The sequence below is a fragment of the Balaenoptera physalus genome (assembly GCF_965194825.1).
Source record: "Balaenoptera physalus genome assembly, chromosome: 3".
In the NCBI taxonomy this organism is placed as follows: Eukaryota; Metazoa; Chordata; class Mammalia; order Artiodactyla; family Balaenopteridae; genus Balaenoptera; species Balaenoptera physalus.
The window spans coordinates 62803143-62827242 of NC_138890.1; the positions used below are offsets into that span (position 1 = coordinate 62803143).

Below are 24100 nucleotides of genomic sequence, written 5' to 3' on the forward strand. Positions count from 1 at the left end.
GCTTTTGGAAAGAAAAAAAAAAGATTGTTCTTAACTTGGGCTATTCATTACACTGTTGGTAGAAATGTAGATTGGTATAACTTTTAGTTAAAGCAATTAGGCTCTTCTTATTAGGAACCTTAAAAAGTTAATGAACATTGTCCCAGAAGTTTGTTTCTGAGAATCTCTCTTGGAATGAATCAGAGCTGCAGATACAGGTTTATGTAAGTGGATGTGAATCAGTTTACTGATGAAAGCTTAAAACTTGGGAACAAGCTATAAATGCAGAAATAGGGTATTGTTTAAAAAATTATGTTAAATGTGCTTGAAATAATGTTTAATGATACAATGGGATATAAGACTATAAATATATTGATAACATGTTTACATTGTGATAAAAAATATGTATGCTTAGAAAATACATTGGAAGGAAAGAGACCAAAATGTTAATTGTGGTTAAATATGGTGGTTGTTGGGATTGTTGGCGATTTTAATTTTCTTTTTTGTACCTTTATGTGTTTTCTATGTTTTTTTCTTTGAGCATTTACTAGTTTCCTAATGAAAATCTTGTCCTCATGGATTACTTAGTATCTAAACAAGCAATTCATTGAGATTTCAGGAATTACAGAACTTATTGAGGCTCTTAATATTTGACTGTTACCATTCTTAAGAAATTGAAGAAGGAAATCTTGTCTTCAACCACTTAATGATTTGCACCTTCTTCCTTGAGACCTGAGATAGTTTGGATGTAAGACCTGAAAGGTAAGTAGTGGGGGAGTTTCCACTTATCCTGGTCATCTATCGAAGATCATTAGAATGAGGGATGTGTTTTAGAAGTTGAAGTAAATTCTATTGTGAAGTAAATTCTATTCTATTGACTGAAGATCAATAGAGAAATGTCTCTCTTTTTTTTTTTTTTGAAATGACAGTCGAGCAAGAAAGATAGATCATTACTGACTGCCTATTTGGAGGCTGTTCACGAACTGCTTTTAAAAACCAGCGCACGGTTCAGCAAGTTTGCTATTTCTTCAGCTGGCCGGTTTCTGTGGATCTATTTAATTAGATTTCAACACGGCATCTGTAGCCCCAGTAAATTCAAAAAATTAAGCTTCATGATTTCTTGTGTGTTATAAATGTCACTAAAATTGCCGTTGCAGAACAGATCATTTCTTTGGTAATTGCAATTTCTGTCATGAATTGTTTCATCACTTACAGCAATTAGAACTTTGAAATAATTTCTTAAATTTGGACTCATTTGAGTTTTTTTTTTGGCATTGGATCTCCTTATCCATTTTTCTTCCTTTTTCTCTCAGTTATTTGCAGTAGTTTACTTGCCTTCAATATAGAGAAGACAAGGGCCAGTGCTCTCAAGGAGCCAGATGCCCAGATTTGGTGTTGAGCTGGGAGGAAGGTGGACCAGTCTCCCTTTAGAAGGGAAGCCCTGCTCTGTCTGGTGGGGTTGACCCCATCTGGGAGCATGCATGTTAAAGGCTTTTGGGGGGCTTGGACTGGCCCGTGGTGTCCATTAGTAACCGAGGTCTTTGGAGGTGATTGTCGTGGCTCCTCTTTCTTTGTGGAAGTAGCCCAGGTACCACTGTAGGAGGTGTCTTGGCAGCTGAGTGGGGCCTGCCCACTCTCATAACCAATGCTAGTCATTTGGAGCATCTCTCCAGATGCTGCAGTCCACTGAATGAGTTGACAGTTTTTGAGGACTCGAGTTGTGCTTAGAATAGTCTTAGGTGCTGTGGGTACAAACACACATCTTTATCTCAGACGTCCTCTATTGAAATAAAGATATGACTTCCTTCCTGGTGCTTGGGGCTTTGTCTGGCTCTTATCTTTCCTGTTCATCCTAATGCACAATTACCTCCAACCAGACGAATGCTCTCCTACCTCTGCTCACATTGCCATTATTGCTAGCAGGAAACATCTTTAAAACTACTTCTGTTTCAGCAATAAACGTTCGTAATCTCCAAGTCTAGCTCCAGTGCCATCTCTTCTTTGGAACTTTCCTCAAACTCCAAAGCCATGAGCATTGGCTCCGACCTCTGAAAACTGCATCGTTTCTACCTTTCTGGGGGACAGGTGTATTCTCCCTTACGGGTGGCTATTTGTGGATATCTGTTTGACTTCCTCAGGGCAGGGAACCATTTGACTCATGTCTGGTGTCCTAGAGAGGAGAGTAGTTGTCTTTATTTGCTGCACGAATGAAATACTTTTTAGATCCTTTGGTCTGGGACAAATCCATAAGGAGGCAAGCATTGCTGGACTTCACCCAGGGTGGTGGTCAGCCAGTGGTGTGGTCTGACAAACTATGAATTCATTAAGATGGTTTTTGCATTTTATTTATTTTCTAAAGTTATGTTTTATTATTTATTTTTATTAATTTAAAAATTATGGTAAAATCAATGTAACATAAAATTACCATTGTAGCCATTTTTAGGTGTGCTGTTTAGTCACGTTGAGTATAATCACACTAAGAGAACCCATCATCAGCACCCATCTCCAGAACTTTTTCCATCTTGCAAAATGGAGACACCATTCCTCTCCCCACGTCTGGCTCCTGACAACCACCATTCTACTTTGTGTCTCAGGAGTTTGATTACTCTAAGTACCTCATATGAATAGAATCACGTAGTATTTGTCCCTTTGTGACTGGCTTATTTCACTTAGCATAAAGAACTCTGAGGTTCATCTATATTGTAGCATGTGTCAAAATTTCCTTCCTTTTTTTTTTTTTTTTTCCCCTTCCTTTTTAAGGCTGAATAATACTCCCTTGTATGTATACTATTTTGTTGATCCATTCATCTGTTGACGGGCGCTTGGGTTGCACAAGGCTATTGTGCATAATGCTGCTGTGAGCATGGGTGTACAAATATCTTTTGGAGTTCCTGCTTTCAGTTTTTTTTTTTTTTTTTTTGAATATATACGCAGAAGTGGAACTGTGGGATCTCATGGTTATTTTATGTTTAATTTTTTGAGGAACCGCCATACTGTTTTCCATAGTGGCTGCACCCTTTTACATTCTCGCCAGTAGTTGTAGTATTTTCATTTATAGAAGGTGGAAACTGAACTCTGAGGAATTAAATAACTGTCCAGACTCATGTAGCTTATAAGTGACTGAGGTGGTACATAAACCCAAGTGTGTCTGGTTCAAAGGCATGTGCTCAGTCATGCCCTGAACTATGTATTCCAGGACTGTGTGTCTGCGGGTTAACAGAAATCCTCTGCTACAGTGGTTTACAATCAGGGCTTGGCTTTTCTTACTTCATAAATAGTGTGAAGGGATAGAGCTGCTGTCATTGTCTCAGCAGCTCAACAACAGCAACAAGAATGATTCTGATTCTCTGGGTCTTTCCCTTCTGACTTGCTTGTTGCCTCTTGTTGGCAGGTTGGCTCTTACAGCTCCAAGCATCACATCCCTGTGTTGTGAACACAGCGATGAGGATTAGGGCCAACCTAGCTGGGACTGTCTGTTCTTAAAATCAGACCAAAAGCTTTCCTAGAAGCCTCAGAACAGATTCCTACAAATGTTGCAGTGGCTGGAACTAGGTGACCCCTCAGTGAAAAGGAGGTGGGCAAGTGTCTGACTCTTCAACCTCTATTGTGAGAGGTAGCAAAGGAAAAGGGGGTTTGCGATGGCTTTTGGACAGCCACTCAACAGTCTGCCACACTGTACATTTCTAGAGGAATCTATCGATTTTTTTCTTCCCTACTTAGAATTCTTTAGCCAAAAATGAGGGTAATTAAGCTCTTCTGCCTGATTTTAATCGGAAACAAATTTGATGTCAAATTGTTCTCAGACCAGAGAAGCCATAACAATAATAATAAAAATACAAGGAAAGATGGATAAAGGTTGAAGTGCAATCACTTAGTAGATTGTGAAGTACTGTGTAAATATAGTTCACAGGACTGTGAACTTCCTGGAGCAGAGGCTATATCTCATCATGGCTGAATCCCCAGGGCCTAGCACAGGGCCTGAAACATCATGAGAAAAAAATAGGTGATTATAGAACTGGCTGAAACATCATTTTAATATGCCAGTGGTGAAGAAGCTTCCAGGACACTGATTTTTCTGCAAGAGGCCGAGGCTGTCTGGGCGTTGACTAAGTATGACCTGGGGTGATGGATGGTCTTGTTTGTCAATGTGGAAATCAAGCCTTTGGTATATTCAATAATGATGCTATGAGTACATTTGAATCAAAATTTAAATTCCTCCTAAATACGTGGCTGGCAGAAATCAGTTAGCTGGCAATGCCATCTTTTTAAGATGGATCACCTGCCACGTGGCTCTGTGTGCCCGCTGTTGAACACACATCTGTGTGGTAAGATTGGTATCCTGTGTTTATCATCTTCATCCAACACTGTTTGCTGGCTGCCTGGCGGGGGAACAGTCACTGCTCATTTGGAGATGCTTTCCTGCCTTCCTAAGGACTTGGCTCTTCTGGCCTGATCAAGACAATGTGTGGGAATTGAAGAACACACTTCACAAGTTGTTCCAGGAACAGCTGGTCTCTAGAGAGGTTATATGTGCTTGATCCTATGCCGATCACAGTATACACATCACCTCATTTAATTCCTGCCACAGCCTTGTAAGGTTTAAGTGGCAAATCTAGGATTTGAATACACATCTTTGGTCTCTGTAGTTTAAGTTTTATTCTCTCCTTTGGATTATGGGTGGATCGATCTCTTGGCGCTAGAGCGACTTAGGTGTCAGTGTGGGCTAAGGATTGCAGAGTCCGGGGTTCAAACTATGGCTCTGACAAAGATAGCAAGATTTTGGAAAAGCGCCTTCCCTTCTCTGGGCCTCGTTTTTTTTTCATCTATGACATGGGGGCGCTGAATCGACTAAGCCAAATTAGACTTACTGAGTGTCTACCATGTGTGGAGGTGCTGGGCACCGGGGACATAGCACAGAATAAGTTGAACACATGCCTGCCTTCATGGGGCTTAGATTCTAGCAGAGGAGACAGCTGTTTAAAGATTACCCAAATAAGTATTTAATTACAATTGCGATCAGTGCCACAGAGGATAAGTACAATATAATGGGTTTATATGTATTTTTCTTACATGTAATTATTTCCATTACATTATATATAATCTATTTACATGCATTATATTGTATTCAAAGCACAATATAATGTATATTACATGTAATATGTAATGAGAGAACTGAGGTAGTGAGGGTGGGGTGTGGGCTGGGAAAGCTTCTCTGAGAAGCTGGCACTCTCTGCCACACACAGCTGTAGTGTAGTATCACCTCTGGGTTGGTGGTCTTGGAAGCCCTTGGAGACTGTATCCTTCGTGGAGATAATCAATGCTCTTGAGGTGCTGCTTGGGTAGAACGTTGCAATAGAGGGGAGCCAGACAGGGAAGGATTGTGTGTGAGCTTGTGTGTTTTGCTCCCAGAGATTCCTAGAAATAACTGGACGAGACTTCTGGAAGCCAGAGGTCTTACGTCTTGTTGGGACACGCAGTGGGGAAAGGCCCCTTTGTTGATGAGGTTTGAGGAAACTCAGGTTTCATGTAATGAGAGTTCTCCATTGTTTTGCTAGGGGAGACACTCCACATTCTTTAAGTAGAAGCATCCTTGAAATGTAGTAGAATAACTCATCAGGCTGCCATTGTTAGAAATATCCTTTGAAAGTACGCCATTGCCTTGGCTCTCATTCTGTACTTATAAGGCAGACTTCTGCTGGGTGCTTTGGTCTCCTGGGAAGCCCCATTCAGCATGAAGGGGCCTCTTTGGTGAATGGCTGGCTCTTGATCATAGATATTCCTGTTGCATATGAATATGTAAGTGGGCATTCTAAGTTATAAATTGGTCTTATGTTTGTTCAGAAGGATTGAATTAGTTCTTAAGCTCATCTCCACTGCAAAACTGAACACCAAAGCTCGCTTCAGGTCACCTTTTGAAGCTCAGCCAGAAAAGAGTCTTTATTTCTTTTGCGGATATCAGCTGCTTTCCAGGGAGCATACTGTGTCTGAGTAAGAGTTCCTGAAAGGCTCTGCTTCCAGATTGGGTGTCCAGAATTCCCTCTGCATTTGAGGGTGAATAGTCAGTCATCTATTACTGAATGGATTGCAGTTGATATAAAAAAGTTGTGCTGTGGTATATAGAAATTAAAAACCATAATAAAACAGCAGTGACGATAAGGCAGCTAACATTTATTGATCACTCACTGTAGGCCAGGCAGTTGAACTGCACAATGCTTTATAAACTAGGTACTATTGGCATCTCTATTTTATGTATGCAGGAACCCTGGTAGTTCTCCCAAGATGGTAATGTAGATTTGTGGCCAAGCCAGAGTTGGTGTCCTGGCTGTTGGGCCTGGCACCTGACCCTGCATAGGCACTGGGGTAGACTGAGTTGGTGGGAGACTAGGAACGTGCCAGGACCTGGGTTTTCAGATCTCTATCAGTTTAATGGCTTTGATCATACTCTGGTTCTTCTGGCAGCATTGTTTTTTTTTCTGGACAATATAGAAGAGGGAACGTATACCCTAAAAGGATTTGAGGATTTTGGAATTGAACCTGAAGCAGCTGTTGAACGTAGGAAATGTCTTGGAAGTGTCTTTTTACGTAACCAATTATGTGAGTATTGCTTTTTATTCTGTAATATTGCATGACTGTTGTACCATAAAATCATCTTCTCTGTTCTAAATTTCCATGTAAAATTCATGCTCCAGAGAAGATGCACCATGTTATTTTGTGGTTTTCTGTCCTCCCTAGTAAAACACAGGACACTGCTTGGGGTAAGCACTTCCCAGCCTGAGTACCTTCAATACATTTTTGGCTAAACTAGAGGTAAAAGATGTATCATCAGGGGCTTCCCTGGTGGAGCAGTGGTTAAGAATCTGCCTGCCAAAGCAGGTAACTCGGGTTGGAGCCCTGGTCCGGGAAGATCCCACATGCCGCAGAGCAGCTAAGCCTGTGCACCACAACTACTGAGCCTGCACTCTAGAGCTCACGCGCCACAACTACTGAAGCCCATGTGCCTAGAACCCGTGCTCCACAACAAGAGAAGTCACTGCAATGAGAAGCCCACGCACCGCAACGAAGAGTAGCCCCCGCTTGCCGCAACTAGAGGAAGCCCGCCCGCAGCAACGAAGACCCAACGCAGTCAAAAATCAAATCAAATAAATAAATTTATAAAACAATATGACTCTTAAAAAACATGTTCTTCAGGCTGTGCTACAAAGCTATGACACTCTGAAAAAACAGCTATGGAAAATAAATCAGGATCACCCAAGTCAATTTCCTAACTCATGCAGTCATGGGGTCATAACAAAGTCTTAAAAAAAAAAAAAAAAAAAAGGATGTGTCATCAGCCTTCAGGAACTGGGGTGTGAACATGGCAGCCTGGGCAAACCTCTGTACTCTGCAGAGCTGAGTCGTATTTGTGATTCATCAACATCATTATGGATGCTGTTTGCTTCAGAAAATGCAAACCATATTTCTTTTTTTTTGGAAGTGAATTTGGTAGCAAAATTCCAGGTCATTCTCTTTTGCAGGGCAGGTTGGGAAGGATGTTTGCATGGTGCACAGACAGGAAGATACACATGTGAGCAGAAGATGTTATGCAGTGGGATGTATTTGTGTTGAATATTTCTGCTGTGTCTCTGGCATCATAGTCTTTTGCCATACCAATGGCTTTATGGAACTCTGGAAAATAAACAACCAGGGCAGATCAATAAGTACATTAGTAATAAATGTTTCTCCACTAGGTAAGGCCATCCATTGTGCTAAGTCCAATCTTAAGTGTGAGTTCAAAATATTAGCCTTGTGAAAGCATTCTAGAAATAGTTGCTAGAAATGAGGGGTAGCCCAGAATCTTTATAAATGTGATCTTTGATACTTAGGAATGTAGACAGACTCTTGGGTAAACTTTTAGAATAGAAAGCCCATACTGATAACAGTGAAGACTGCTTTTTGAAAATCAATTTTATTGAGGAAAAATTTGCCTGCAATACAATGCACCCATTTTAAGTGTTTCAGTTTTAACAAATGTACACACCCATGTAAATACCACCACAATTGAGATTTAGAACACTTCCATTACTGTAAGTTTCCTCTGGCCCCTTTGTAATCAGTCCCTTAGGCCCAGGAGACCTGATCTGCTTTCTGTCACTGTAGATCAGTTTGCCCTATAAATGAAATCATACAGCGTTTAGTCTTTTGTGTCTGGCTTCTTTCTGTTAGCATAATATTTTTAAGATTTCTTTATGTTATAGTGTGTATCAGTGATACTTTATATTTAATTGCTAACTGCTATTCCATTGCATGGATATATCATAATTTGTTTATCCATTCACCTGTCGATGGGCATTTGGGTTATTTCTAGCTTGGGGCTATTATGAATAAGGTTGCCATGAACATTTACATACAAAGCTGTTGTGGACATACCTTTTAATTTGGGGGGGTAAATACCTAGTAGTGGAATTGCTGAGTCATACTTATAGATCAGTGGAACAGAGTAGAAAGTCCAGAAACAGGCCTCTGCATACATGGTCAGTTGGTTTTTTAAAAACAAAAATGCCAAGGTAATTCACTGGAAAAGGCAGACTTTTCAACAAATGGTGCTGGAACAACCAGATATCTATATGGAAAAAAATGAACATACCTCATACCACATAAACTTTAAATGGATTGCACACTTAAACATTAAAGTAAAATGTAAAGCTGTAAAGCTTCTAGAAGGAACATAGGAGAAAATCTTCATTACCTTGAGGTAGGCAAAGATTTTTTAGGTAGGATACAAAAAACACTTATCATAAAAGAAAAAAAATGGATGGGACCTTGTCACCGTTAAAAACTCATGTCAGGAAATGGGCAAAAGGTTTGAATAAAAACTTCACAAAAGGACATGTACAGATGGCCAGTGAGCACATGCAAAGGTATTCATTGACGAAGATATTCAGTACTTTAAAGATGTTGCTCCTTTGCCTTGTTTCCAACAAGAATTTTTTTTCTTTTCCTTTCCCCCGTTCCTCTGTATGTCACCGTAAGTCATCAGGGAAATGCAAATTAAAACCATAATAATATACTGTTTCACATCCACTATACTTGGTAACATTCAAAAGGCTGACAATACCGGAGTGCTGGCAAGGATGTGTAACACTTGGAACTCTAATGGATTGCTGCCAAGAGTGTGAAATGGTACAACCATTTTCAAAAAGTGTTTGGCAGTTTCTCATTCATGTTATCATTGATAGCCTTCTGATTTTTTTCAGTGTGCTAGTGGTTCCTTCTGTCACTGTATGTTTTATTTAATTTCCCCCAATTTTATAGCTCTTTAGGGAGAGTAGTACAATTTCTCAAGTCCTGACATTGTTATCTTTGAGCAGGGTTATATGAAGTTACTACTTTTGCTCTTCTGCTTAACCCAAGGCAATGTCAAAGAAAGCCATACTATACAGGCAGGAGTTAAAAGGTTAAAACATATGTTCAATAACATAATTACTGTGAAGAAAGCAGTTAATATATATATGACAGTGTTGGTTCTGATAACCCATGTAGTTTCCTTTTCCAGAGCTCTTTATATCTTTGTGTAGATCCATATTTCCATCTGCCATAGTTTTCCTTCTGCCTGAAGTGTTTAACATTTATTGTAATAGTTCACGTCTGCTGGTGAGGAATTCTCTCAGCTTTTGTTTGTCTGAAAAAGTCTTGATTACAACTTCATTTTCGAAAGCCATTTTTGCTGGGTATAGGATTCTAGGTTGACAGTTTCTTCTTTCAGTATTTTTAAAGATACTGCTCCTTTGTCTTCTGTTTGCATTGTTTCAATCAAGAAATTTGTTTGTTTCCTTTGCCCTTGTTTCTCTGTGTGTGACATATCTGTTTTCCCCCTGGCTATTCTAAAGATTTTCTCTTTACTACTTGTTTTGAGCAATTGATTAAGATGTGACTTCAGATAGTCTTCTTCATGTTTCTTGTGCTTGAGGTTCATGAGCTTCTTGGATCTGTGGGTTTATAGTTTTTATCTGCTAAGATTTCTGTGAGTTAACAAGATGACCTGAGATTTTAGAATATTTAGGAATATGTGATTTTTCAGGGTTTCCAAGGTAACAATCAAGTGTGCTAGCTAATGAATTTTCATTCAGTTGAATTAGCAGGGAAGCAAGTATGGTGGTTCAGTGTCTTTGTTTTTTGTTTTTATTTTGTTGTTTGTTTTTTTTGTTTTTTCCAGAAGCAAGGTGGGCTTGCTGCCAGACTTTGGGCTAAGAAAATGAATTTTCTTAATGAATGAAATGAAAAGAAATTAAAATTTTGATTCATTTGGGTAACTGACTAGTTAGAGATTTCCCATTTGTGGCTTTATGGCTTGATCCTTGGGGTAGAGCTTCTGAAGTGTAATGAATGGCTTGTCTGGACCCAGGAATGACTGCCTATTTACCCCATGAGGGGGATCCAGGTGGTTTCCACTATTCTTTATAGTGGAGGGAGAAGGCAAGATCTAGCTGTCACCTTGATCTCATCCTAGAGGACCTTTCCCCCTACCTGTGGTGTAAGTCACTCCACCCTGGGCCTGTAGAGATCACAATTTTTCCCTCTGTTAGGAGCCTTCAACAGCTGCACAAACACACAGGTTGGATTTCTTCTCCTCACCTCATGAATTGTATTTCAAAAGTCAGCCCAGGGGCTTACCAGTAGCACCGATTCAACTTAGAAGTATCTGTGTGCTTGTAGTAGGAAAGGACTGCCTTTTATGGTAGGAATCTTAAAACATTTGGGACCTTGTTTATCTGTCTTGCCTTTTTCTCTAATCCAGGAATTAGTCATAAATACCTATTTATCCTGAAATGCCTTTTTTCCTTATCTACTTGAAATTTGACACTCCCCCCCCACAAATGGCTCAAGTCCTCAAATTAGGACTTAAAAACATCAGCCTGTATTTTCTGGTTTACTTATAACTGTGCTAGTTCCTAAATCTGAGTGCTTCTCTGCCCTGAATTGAATGCTAATTTGTGGGTTCAGGCCAAATTCAGAATCAAGGAGGTCTGTGGTCGAGCAATCGTTGACCAGCAAAGCTGTAGCACACGGGGCACGATGTATAATGTCCTCCAGTTAGTAAGGCTTTGGTGGGGAGGATACTGGGGATCACCTGTGACTCCTTTTAGCACCAGAATATGCAGCATTTGAAGCTCTGCACCTTAGGGGTTAAAATATGAGGTCTTTGAAAATATTTTCTAACATCTCCCAGGAACACAGAGCGCTTATTGCAGGAATTACTGAAAATGTAAATTTCTGTTGTTTTCTTTTTCCAGTGATGTAATTGATAGCTAGACGCATAGTCACATCCCAATTTAATAAAATTTCTCTAGCAATAAATCATGACCAGAAGGGTATTTTTGACGTTTTGCCACCAGCAAGAGAATGTCTTCCGTTTAATATAGGGAAATGTAAACAGAGCAAGCATTCCTGTTTCTTCAGGTTTTAAAGTCATTAATAAAGATGTCTTTACCCTTGAAGGGAAGGGTGGTGAGCAGTCACATTTTTATTATTCTACTGAATAAGTGAACTTACCCCGCACATAAATTAGCAAATGCATTTTCTCCCTGCAGCACATGTTGACATTTTCCTGCAGATGGCTCAGCAGAAGGGGAATGAGAAAGGTGGTTAGGGACAAAGGACAGGCATGTTTGGTCACTGTCTTTTACTGCCCAGGGACACTGGCCTGCTCGCCCCTCTCACCCAGCCAGGGGGCTTGCTGGACGGGGAAGGGCCTGAGATTGCAGGTACTGTTGTAAAGAACAGAGTCGGGGTAGGAAGGAAGTCAGATCTGCCTTTCCCCGTAGAATGAACTTTTGTATATTAAATTTGTTCATACTGTTATGAGTTGGACAAAGCATTTTCTGTGTTTTCTTTCCATTTGGAATCATTTCTCATACTTTGTCTACAGATGATCTTTTCTTGCACCATTAGTTGGAAACAGGCTATTTGACCTGCAGAGTGCTCAAATTTTGCTCTCAGGAGAATCGGAGGCAGGATTTAGGGATAACAGGTGGGTGGACAGGGCATGATCTCTGTAAAAACCAAATGGGTCCAGAGATGAGTAAATACAGCCTGTTGACATCACACACGTGTTGGACCCTGGTGATTGACGAACTGGTTGTTTATGGGAACAGGTAGGGGCTCTGTATGAGTTGTTCGGTATTTCAGGATTGTGAGGGGTAAAGGTTTATTCAGGTATTTGGGACTGAAGTTTGTCTAGAGGCAGCAGATTTCCATATAAGACTGTGAGATCTGGGTGTGGCACAGCTCTCTTCAAAGGTTGTGGTTTCAGAGAAGCCAAGAATGTAGCTCAGATCTTGGTTGAAGGCCTATGATTTATGCCCAGGGGGGATAAAGCTCATTCCAGGAGCTAGGAGTGAGTAGGTGTGGCAAAGAAGAACCTTCAGGAAGGTGGGAAAAGATCAGCTGGGGCTACCCAGATGTTTGACTATAAATTCCAACCATCTAACCACTCACCCACTGACTTATTTAAAATGTTTAAGAGCAAAGTCACTTTTTAAAAAAATAAATAAATTTATTTATTTATTTATTTTTGACTATGTTTCACCTTTGTCGCTGCACATGGGCATTCTCTAATTGTGGTGAGCAGTGGCTACTGTTCATTGTGGTGCACGGGCTTCTCACTGCGGTGGCTTCTCTTGTTGCGGAGCACGGGCTCTAGGCATATGGGCTTCAGTAGTTGTGGCTCGCGAGCTCTAGAGCACAGGCTCAGTAGTTGTGGCGCACGGGCTTAGTTGCTCTGCGGCATGTGGGATCTTCCCGGACCAGGGCTCGAACCCGTGTCCCCTGCATTGGCAGGCGGATTCTCAACCACTGCGCCACCAGGGAAGTCCCCAAAGTCACTTTTGAAATAAGGGAAGTTAGTAAAATCATGGATTATAGTGTATATGTGTTTGTTTTTTGCTTGTGTGTGTGGGTGTTTTTTCTACAAGCAAAAGAGAATCAGTGTATGTACACTTTGAATGAAGTGTATACATAAGTGTATATGTACTTTTTGAATGAAGAATAATCCTGGGGGAAGAAGATAGAATAAAATTGCTTGCACTGATCCGTGGGAAGAAGTTCTGTATTCAGCAAACTAAGAGTTTTCAACTCATGCTCTCAATTATAAAATGAATTGGTAGTAGATACCTGTCCCATAAAGGATTAAATGAGATGGTGCCTATAAGTTCTTGGTACAGCACCCCAAAAAGTGAACTCTTAAGATTTTATAAAAATAGGGTCTGACTAATACACATTGTGTTCAAAAGTACTTTTTTTTTTTTTTTTTGCCCCCCACCTAACGTTAGATTTTGGCCAGCTTTCTATGCTAGAACACAGAGATCTAATCAGAGTGTGCTTGGACTCTTTTATTTTCCAAAGTTTTTGTTGAAATTTAGGTCCCCTGCGCTTGTCTCCCCTCCCAGGATGGCAGAGACCATTCTTGCACGTGTGTCTTGGTGTCCTTGTCACGCTCTTCTCTGGGGTGACATCTCTACCTCTCGTGCTTGAGGCCTGTGAAAAGGCAACACACACTCCCTGCCTTGGATCACAGGCCCCAGTGGAGACTCCACGGATGTTCCCAGGCTTCCTCGGATGTGGGGAAGTCGGGAGGGGCGGGGGGGAGTCTGTCCTCTTTCTGTGCTGGGCGGGGGTCTTAGTGTCAGTGCTGTTCCTTCCTGTTGGGCTGGGAATGATGCTTTCCAGGAAGAGACCTTGTGCTTCCCCTGTGTTCCTCCCTAAAGTAAAATGGACAGCCATACTGTTGCTCTCTAACTGCTTCATGTCAGGGTGGCGTATTTTGTTTGGGGAATATCTCCCCACACCTAGCTGTCTCCCGCGCGTCCCCTTCTTCAGGCTCGCCAGCTGTAGAGTGGAAGTCCAGCTAATGTCTCACTCTGGCCCAGCTTCTTCAACAGGCTGCCAGATGTTCAGCTTGGAGCAAGGCACTGCAGCTGGCAGCGCTCGGATGGCAGCATCAGCTCCACTCCGGCCCCTCGGCAGTGAGCTCCTGAGGCAGAAGGGGCCTTCAGGGCGCGCACCTGTGCTCTGAGGAGTGCACAGTTCACCCGAGCTGAGGGAGACTCGGTGGTCCTGGAAGATGACTGTCTGGTGAGAGAAGGAATACAGGAGGGCACTGCTGCCTTGGGCTCACGCACTCCATCTTCATGACGTTTGGGTATTTCCCTCAGCACTTGGCTGTTGGGGTGGATTGTTCATCTTGGGGGTGACCTGGAGTCCAAGGGCTCTGCCTCACCGAGTCCTCGAGTGCCTCTTGTCCCACGTTCCTCTTTCTCCTCGGTGGCTGCATTAGCCACTCAGACCTCCTCTTCCTTGTGGACGTGAGGGCTGGAGAGAGCAATGGAAACTCCCATTCAACACTTATTTCTGTTTTTAGGTCTAAATAGATTTTTTTCTCCTGGAGACGGCTAGAGCCGTGGGATGAAGTGAGACTTGGGCGTTCTGGGGACTGTCATCATCCGTTGCATTGGTTTGACCCGTTGCAGTTCACGCTGCTCTCATTTGGTGCCTGCCTGGAGCCTCACATGCCCTGGTGAGGGCATCAGGGCCTGGTTGTGCTTAGCCCCATTTTACAGATGGTAAAGTGAGGCTCATGAGGGGAGGCAAGTCATCCGAAACCACACAGCTGGCAAGCGGCAGAGGGGCCGGAAGCCTGGGCCTCCTTGCTGCCAGTGCAGGGTGCATTCCAGAACTTCATATTAGTTAGCCAGAAGGGCTGTCTTAAAATGCCAATCTAATTGCCCTTATTGTTCTTGAAATCCTTCAGGGCTCCTTGTTGCATTCAGAAGAGAGCCCAGATTCTTAACGAGCCAGGCAAGGCCCTGGGTGACTTGGCCTCACCTCTCTTTCCGCCTCCATCACTGTCACTTTGCCCTTCTCACAGGCTTGCTCCAGCCATATCAGTGCGCTCCGTCTTGGCTTCTGCCCCGGGAACATGCCCATCTCTCTGCTCTGCCCTGTTTCTGTGGATGCTCACGACCCTTCCTTCAGGCCCCGGCTCAGAGGCCCCTTGGTCTGGGAAGCCTTGGCTAAATCCTGATCTGGGTTAAATAGGTCTCCCAGCTTCTCGCACAGCAGCCTATTGTGCTGTGCTGGTGTGTGTCCCCAGCAGGACCCTATAAGGCCTACTCAGGACAGATCCCTCCCCCATATCCTCTACCGTAGCTCCTCTCTGAAGTACCTAGATAACCGTGTCTGATGCACATTTCCTGAGTTGTTCTACAGATACTAAGACCCCCACCAAATGGAAGAAATTAACTACTTGATGACCATGAGCACACATCCCCCAGACCTACTGGCACCTGAGGACTGATAATGTTAAATTAACCACCCTGTTATCTCACCATCAGCCAGTCAGAGAATTGTGCACGAGCTGATCACAGACTCTGGGACGCCCGTCCCTCACCTGGCCTTTAAAAACGTTTTGCTGAAATCCTTTGGGGAGATCAGGGTTTTTGAGGCGCGAGCCACCTGTTGTCCTTGCGTGACCCTGCAGTAAACCTTTCTCTGCTCCAGACCCCGACGCTTTGGTTTGTTTGGGCTCACTGTGCATCGGGCATGCAAACTTTTGTTCGGTAACAGCTGGACTTTGAGGGCAGGGACCTTGCTGTCCTGTTCTCCCCTGAATCCTCAGTAGCCCCCAGCACTGTGCCCGGTCTATAAGAAGGGACCGGGTAAGGACCTTCCTGCTGGAATCCGTGCTGCCACTGGTACCAGGAGCAAGGGAATTTGTGACTTGACTCTGACTTTTATTCAAAGCGCAATGGTAGGAAACTTCCTTTCCTGAGGTCCCTGAACTTGATGTGCTCATCTGGGAGTATGTGTCCTTCTCAGGCGGCATTTCTGCCACTGCTGCCGTGTGTACCCCTTCTCCCTCCCTCCTCCGGTTGCTTCCTCTCCATCCTGGCCTCTGAGGGGAGAAGAACACCCTCCTTTGTGCCTGGGGTGTCTCTGACTGTGCCCCTCAGAGCGTGGGCCCGGCACACACCCCTCCTAACTCGAGCTCATTCTCAGGGCCATGGACTGCAGGGGCAGTGCCCATTCTGCTTGCTGTCTCTTTGTGATGTGCTCTAGACTAAGTGGGACTCAGTCTGTAATACTTGTTGGCTCCATTAAAAAGCAGAGATGTTTTTGTGGCCCGTTATCCAACGGGCACAAAACTGAACTTGTCTGGGGTAATGAAACTAATAACAGAGCCCGATGGCCTTGACCCCGCAGCCACTGAGGCAGTGATCAAAGCAGCCTTTTGTAAATAGGTTCATTTGTACCATTTTTTTAGATTCCAAATATAAGTGATATCATATGATATTTGTCTTTCTCTGTCTAACTTACCTCACTCAGCATGACAATCTCTAGGTACACCCATGTTACTGCAAATGGCATTATTTTGTTCTTTTTTATGGCTGAGTAATATTCCATTGCATATATGTGTCACGTCTTCTTTATCCATTCCTCTGTCGATGGACATTTAGGTTGCTTCCATGTCCTGGCTATTGTAAATAGTGCTGCAATGAACATTGGGGTGCATGGAACCTATTTACAAAACAGAAATAGAGTCACAGGTGTAGAAACAAACTTATGGTTACCAAGGGGGAAAGGTAGAGGGGAGGGATAAATTGGGAGACTGGGATCGACATATACAAACTACTACGTATAAAATAGATAACTAATAAGAACCGACTGTATAGCACAGGGAACTCTACTCAATACTCTGTAATGACCTATATGGGAATAGGATCTACAAAAGAGTAGATATATGTATAACTGATTCACTTTGCTGTACAGCAGAAACTAAACACAACACTGTAAATCAACTATACTCCAATAAAAATTAATTAAAAAAAAAAAAAAAAAAGCAGCCTTTTCCCCGCCTCCTGCAGCCGGCCTGCTCATACCATCTTAAAAAGGCCCTGTTGTCACGATAAACCTCCATGGCCACCAATTTCCAAAGGCTGGTTCCCACTAACATCTTGATCAGTTATGAAAGTTAATCATCATCAGGAACAAGGGAAATGATACCTCGGAAAGGTCTTTTTAAACACTAACAGGCGTGGCGGTGGAGTTCCCAGATAAGGGGAAATATGTCAGCTGGAAGATGTTATAATAAACCAGTCCAGCCCCTTGATTAAGTGCCTGTGAATGCCGTATCTCAGGAGCACGATAATAAGGGTATAAAAAGGGAAGACTTGAAAAGGTAGTAATGTGTTGGTGTGATGATTTGAGGCGTGATGGCACCCAGGGGGACAGTGAAGGTTACAGGGTGAGAGAAGGCAGCTCACGAGGGTCCATTGCAAGACCATCCGTATCTGATTCAGCTTCGCGTCTCTTCCCCAGCCCCCTTTCTTGGCCCTGGCCTGAAACATACGAGGTGCCTGGTAAATGTTGAAATGAGCTAAACTGCATTTCCCTTCACCCATAAGCTCCCCAAGGGCCAGACATCTCTTTTGCTCAGCACTTCCTAATGAGCCTAGAACTTCATAGATGTTGAATCATTGAGTGAATGTGGGACTTGCATGTGTATCCTTTCAAACTGACAGAGAGACAGAGGAACCTCAGAAAGCAAAACAAAACTAGTGTTACCAACCCAGTGACTGCTAACACGACAGCTAGTCTTCCATGAGCAGCTGCTATATGGCTCTTGTCCACATAGTTATTTATTGTGTGCTGAGTGTTGTACGTGCATCACCTCAACTCTTTCAACGACCCTATGGGGTGGGCACTATTGTGCCATTATACAGAAAGGAAAACAGAGGCGCACACAGCGAGGACATGGCAGATTTGGGATCTGAGGCCAGCGGTGCTCTGAATCACTTGGCCAGACTGCCTCCCCCGATGTCCTCTGGCTTTCAGTTCAATCCCACGCGGGTTTAGGAGCCTCAGGCCAGTGTATTCAGTGCAGCCTCCCTCCCTGTACACTGCTCGTGGATCTAGATTTCTCTGAACCCATGCTTTTGTTCAGCCCTTCTCCTCAGGCTCTGAAGCGCATACCTCCTGTCAAGGGGATGACAAATAGGACTTGAACGCACCCTCTCGGTGTTTCAACAGTACTGTCTCCTTCCAGGCTTTGAATGAAGAAAGGGAAATCCTCTTGAAGGATGGGGAGGTGGGGGACCATGTCTGGCATTTCCTGGATGGGGTTGGGGTGGGTTGTCATGACACTTTGGGGGTGTGGAGGTGGCCTGGGTCCCCTCAGACTTGGAAGTTCCTGCTCAGGAGTCTGATGGGCTGTATTCTAAGGTACATATTGGGAGAAGGGGTTGGGAAGGAGATGGGACTGACCTTCATGGACCATAAGCTGTGCGTCAGGCATAGTACTGGGCCCTATCCACCCACCGCCTGCACCTACCCACCCCCACCCAGAGAGGAGGGTGGGCTTATCCTCCCACTTTGCAGTTGAGGACTCTGAGGCTCAGAGGGTCTAGGAAGCATGGCCGAGGCCACACGGCTAGTGGGTAGTGGAGATGGTATGTCCCACAGTCTGCTTCATGCCAGGATTCATGTTCTTTCCTTGACATCTGGTTCCACTTTCCAGGGGAATCAGTCCTTGGTGGACTTACCTGGTGTCCTTTACCACGACATAAAATCAGAGAATGTATGAGCTGCAAGTGACCTTGAAAGTCATGCAGTCTCACATAGCACAGGGAGATCAGCTCAGTGCTTTGTGACCACCTAGAGGGGTGGGATAGGGAGGGTGGGAGGGAGATGCAAGAGGGAAGAGATATGGGGACATATGTATATGTATAACTGATTCACTTTTTTATAAAGCAGAAACTAACACACCACTGTAAAGCAATTATAATCCAATAAAGATGTTAAAAAAAAAAAAAGTCATGCAGTCTAAAAAATAAAGTAAGTGGGGTCCGGAGAGTCTCTTCCTTATGTGTTGGCCACAGCTGGGAGCTCCAGGCTTTTCCCCTCTTCCTTTTCTTTCTTTTTTCTAAGGGTAGATTGGAGTTAAATATAAACTCTTTATCCTTGAGGAGGAGGGCAAGGAATGATGTGTTTCAAGGTCAAGAACACTTAGGAGGTATTGGTTTCCAGAGGTGGAGCTTACAAGGTGATGAGGGTCCCAGCAAAGGGGCGTGGTCTCTCGTCTCTCTTCTTGGACATCAGTGGACCTAGGATACGGTTGAGCCATATGAGAAGCCCAGACATCTATCCATGTGTCCCTGTCTGTCTGTGTTCTCTCCTCACCCCACTCTCTTCCATCTGGTAGCCAGCGCCTGTCGTCATGGTGGAGTTGGGGGAGACTAGCCACTCTGCCTTCTGTAATATCTTCTGAGTGCTACGGACACTGCAGTGAATGACACAGACAGGTCGTAGTCTTCATGGGACTTTACAGTCTAGTAGGGCAAATCGACAATAAGCCAGAAAACAAACAAATCATATGTTTTCAGAAAGTCGTAAGTGCCAGGAAGGAAATAAATCAGGATGAAGTGAAATAACCTTCCAGGGAGATGAAACAGCATTTGTGAAGGCTCCAAGCTGGTGAGAGCCGGGCCTGGTTGGGGGGAGATAGCAAGGAGGCCTGTGTGGTTGGAATAAAGGAAGGGGGAGACGTGGGAGAACAGGCGAGCAGCACAGACTCTGCAGAGCCTGTGGCTTGGTAGCAGGACGTTGGATGTCATTCGATGCATGGGGGACGCTGCTCATGGGTTTTAAGCTGGGGAGTGATCTGTGTTTCAGATGTTTTCGTAATCTCTGTGTCCCTTTTCTCTGATGCTGGCAGGTGTACAATGGGGTGTTTTCTTGCAGAGCAGAAGAACTTGAGATCCAGTTTCATGTTAGGGAGAGAACGTGGCTCTTCGTAGCCCAGGTGATATAAATTCTCCATGTGGTCTAGCCTGGGTCACTGGGATTTTATGTTGGGGTTTGGACACAAGAAAGCAGTTTGTGCTTTTTTGGTCATATTTTTTCCCCAGGGACCTTGAAGAGGAGGGCAAGGCGGGCCTGGACAGGATTTAGGTATCCCTGGGTCACTACCTAATGGGATCACTGCATTGTTCTCTAAAGTAATCACCACTTCCCCTTGTCAGCTGCACCACCTGAGAAATGCCTGCGAGAACCCCAGGGGCTTGGGTGCCAGGCAGGTGTAATCTTTACTATAACATCCTGCCCTCTGGGTTAAGCCTGTCACTGCTGCCCTTTCTCTGGCTCCTGTCTCTTCCTAAGTTTCTCCCCAGTTGTGAAATGTAGTTTAAAGTAGAAAAGCACAGTGCTGTCACTTTTCTCCAGAGAAAAAAAGATCAATTGCTCTGAAATGGCCCATTCTTCTTGGAAGAGAGCTGGTTTAAAGTGACAGCCGTGGAGTTGAAGTAAAGATCTTATATCTCTTTTTCCACACCATGAAATTATGTCCTATACCAGTACATACTTCACTGCTGTAATTAAGCTGTTAGTTCTCCCTGAGTTTATTTCAACCATGTTTCAGCAGCATCCCGGGATGCCGTTAGTATTTCACAGTGGTTAAGGGTGAGACCTCGGTTCAAGACCCAGCTCTGCCACTTACTAGCTTTTTGGCCTTAGGCAAATTACTTTTTTCCCCATGAGCTTCTGTTTCCTCAATGTAAAATTGATATAACAGCAGGAGCTAGTGGTAGCTAACATTCATACTTAGGCTATTGAAGCACTTACTTGAATAATTGACTTAATCCTCTTAACAACCCGACATGGCAAGTACTGTAATTATTTCCATTTTACAGATGTGAACACTGAGGCATAGTTCAGTCATTGGCCCAAAGTCACTCAGCTAGAAAGTAGAAGAGCTGGGATATGAAGTCAGAGCCTGTGTTCTTAGCAACTAACTAAAACCTCTTCGCGGGTCCTCCCTTGGAGACATCAGTGGAAAGTGCGAGCTCTGCCCTTATCACAGTGCCTGGCAGGTATTCTGTGCCCTTCTGGTGTTTTCCTCTAATTCTGAAGAGTTGTCCTGTTGGAAGCCTTCTAAGGAGAAGGGCAGAGGCCTTGAATCCAGATGGGCTTCCTGCTGATGGCAACAGTCCCTTGGCTCCCGGTGCTCAAGATGGATTGTGTGCTCAGCCGGCAGGCACGGACCCGGCAGAGCTGTCAGGAAAGTGGTGATCTGCTGGGACCCCCAGCCGTGTCGGCAGCCTTCGGGATGGTGGGCAGGTGTCCACTCCTGCCTGGCTTGGCTGCTCCTGTTGGAGTCTAGCATGCTTCTCAGCCCCAGAATTAATACCTCCCTGTGGACGTCTTCAGCACCCACGCAGGCTGGCACAGGCGTGGAGCACCAGGGCCGACGCCACTTCTGTATGTTCCTGAGCGTGACTGCCCTGGTAAGAGGCTGTGTTGGTGAGGACGCCTGGCCCTGGGCTGCAGGTTCCTGTCTGTGGAGAGTCTCCTCCGTAGGATGCTGGGCCCCTCCAGTGGGGAGACTGCATCTTCTCATTTTGCCTCCTGGAACTGTGGATGTCGTCTCAGCGGGAGTGGGGCAGGACCCTGGAGGGCAGCGGCTTGCCTGGGGCACTGAACTGAGGGGTGATGGAGTCAGGCTACTGCCCGGCCACATAAGCTTCCGTTTTCTCTCTCCTCTCAGTTGGCGGGGCCAGATTGGTGAACAGTAGAGCTGGGGCTTGGCTCTTGCAGGAAGCCTGTGGGTGACTCTGCTCGCCCGGTCTGTGTTCCCAGAGGCGTGGTGAGGCTTCACGGTTGATCTCCAGCACAGCTGCGGGTTCCTTGCTTCCTTTTCTAGCCATGAGTAAATACGTGTCCTCTCAAATTAGGAATTTTACTGTATTTGGCTAAACTGGGAAGGGAATTAGCCAGACTCGTCTCTGTCCTTTGTCTCTGCAGTTTTAGCCTTGTCAGCAGGCTTGTCCCTTGCGGTCCTTCTCCCTGGGCTGCTGGGAGGACATCTGGAGCCTCGGAGAGCCCCAGGTTGGGGGAACAGGAGGAACCCCCTTTGGCCCAGCGGGGACCAAGGCAGCTCCTTGGCTTGTTCCTGGTGAGAGGGATGGGACTGGGGTGGGAGTGTGGCACTTGCCCCTACGCTGCCGTTGGGAAGACCCTCATTGCCGCCTGGAGGGCAGTACATGGGAGAAAGAGTTGCCGTCTTTGCCTTCTGCCTCCCGCCTCTGGCCCTTCTCCCACAGTGCACACCTCAAGCTTCTCTCCCCTTTCAGAGACATAGTAACTTACAGCTCAGCTGATTTATGGGACTAAAATAAGCTCATTATGTGAGTTGTCAGTAATTATATGAATTGATGAGGGGATTTCCCTCTTCCTTCCCTTGGATGCTTGCAGAATCATTGCAGGTTGATTTTGCATTTTTGACCTAAACAGTGATGGGTTTAGACATTAGCTTCTTTCCGTTCAGGATAACTTCTGAGCTCTGCATCCATCGCTTTGTAACAAACTTGTCTTAGGTGAGGTTTCTGATGACGTTTTCCAGCACCACAGGTGACAGAGGCTCCCTGCATCTTTGATGAGGTTGTGATGTCTTTATTTTCCTAATTATCAAATATTTATTAAGAGCATTACCTCAAAGAACTTCGGCCTTCTGGTTCCTTTTGTCAGTGCTTCTTGCATTTACAGTCAGGTTCAAAGTGACTGATGGGGTATTCATGAAGATAAAAACCATAAGCCCCTGGAAGTGTAGCTTTGTGGAGGGTGCTGATGCAGTGTAAGTCTTCAGATGTTAGTTGGCCAGTGTTTCAATGATGACTTAAACTGGTTGCATCGGTGCATCGGAGGTGACAAACCCATGGGTCAAGTCCAGCTCTCAGATGTGTTTTGTTTGGACAGTATGTTAAAAAAAAGTTTTTTGAATCAGTTGTTAACATTAAAAAATTAGAAGATATCATCCAAAACCCCACATATCTGGATTTCCTGTTTCTCTCGGGAAATCCTCAGACACGGCCACAGGGGCTCGTGGTCCATTAAGGAGACAGTTGGCTGGCGGACAGTGGCTGCCCCTTCCAATGGGGCACGCGCACCTTCTCTGTCAACGCACCTCCCTTTGCACCTGATCTACTTTGTTTATTTAATTCATCAGTTTGGCCCTACTTGGCATTTGAGTTTGCAACTCTACAACCGGAGTGAGTGTAGATATAACTGCCCAGTGGTTGACTGCCCATCAGCTCTCGTTGCACCTGTCCTGGCTTGAGCTAACATCTTGCTTCTGGATTAGTGCAGACGCCTGCCCACAGTTCTGCCTGCTTCCTCTTCCTTTGCATCCTCACTGCTCCGCAGGCTGTGCTCAGCACGGGAGTCAGACTGGACCTTTTAAAACATGTCAGACCATGTCACTCCTCTGCTCAAAACCTTGCTATGGCTCCCCGTTTCTCCCAGAGGAAGGGCCGCAGTGCTCACTGTCCTACAGGCCCATCACGTCCTACAGGCCTCCTGTTACCTCTCTGAGCTGGTCTTCTCTCTCCCTCACTCATTCTGTTCCAGCCTTACTGGGCCCCTTGCTCTTTCCTGAATGTGCCAGACCTCAGGGGCTTTGCTCAATCTCCCTGGAAGCTCTTCTCCTAGATACCTGCTTGGTTAATTCCCTCACTTCCTACAGGTCTTGGCTCAGATCTCACCTTATCAATGAGATCTCCCTTCACCATGTTATTTATTATTGCATCCCACCCCTGCCCATCTTCTGTATTTTTTCACCATGTACCTGGCTCTACATTTTCATTTTTCTATAGTATTTATTACCTTTAAGCACACTAGATGCTTTCTCTAACACATTTATTTTATGCCTCCTCTCTCTGTTAGGATGTGAATTCCACAATGACAAGACTCTTTGTTTTGTTCACCATTTTATCCTAAGCATCTAGAACAATGCCTGGCACACAGCAGATAGTAACCAATGCCTGTGGTTGGATGTTGCTGAAATCATGGAGTGTTTTCCGAGAGCTCCAAGGTGCTTGAAACTAAGAATGATGGAAATGGGGAGTTGTTTTTCCATCTCAGTGGTTGCCACCCGGAAGGTGAGCTCACCAGAGGAAGTGGCAGCATGGGTGCAGTGGAGCCTGAGACGAGAGGGCTGGGACTCCAGGGCTTTCCCTGGGTCTTGTTTCCTATGTGGTCTTCTCACTCCTGTATCTTTTCCTCTGTAACTGAAGATGAAGGAGGCAGCGTCCTTGTC

At 44.6% G+C, this 24100-nt stretch overlaps 1 protein-coding gene across 1 annotated transcript in view; it reads left to right on the forward strand.

Moving 5' to 3' along the window:
• SPOCK1 (SPARC (osteonectin), cwcv and kazal like domains proteoglycan 1) overlaps window positions 1-24100 on the forward strand; it is a 552150-nt gene that overhangs the window by 88543 nt on the left and 439507 nt on the right. The window lies entirely within an intron of this gene.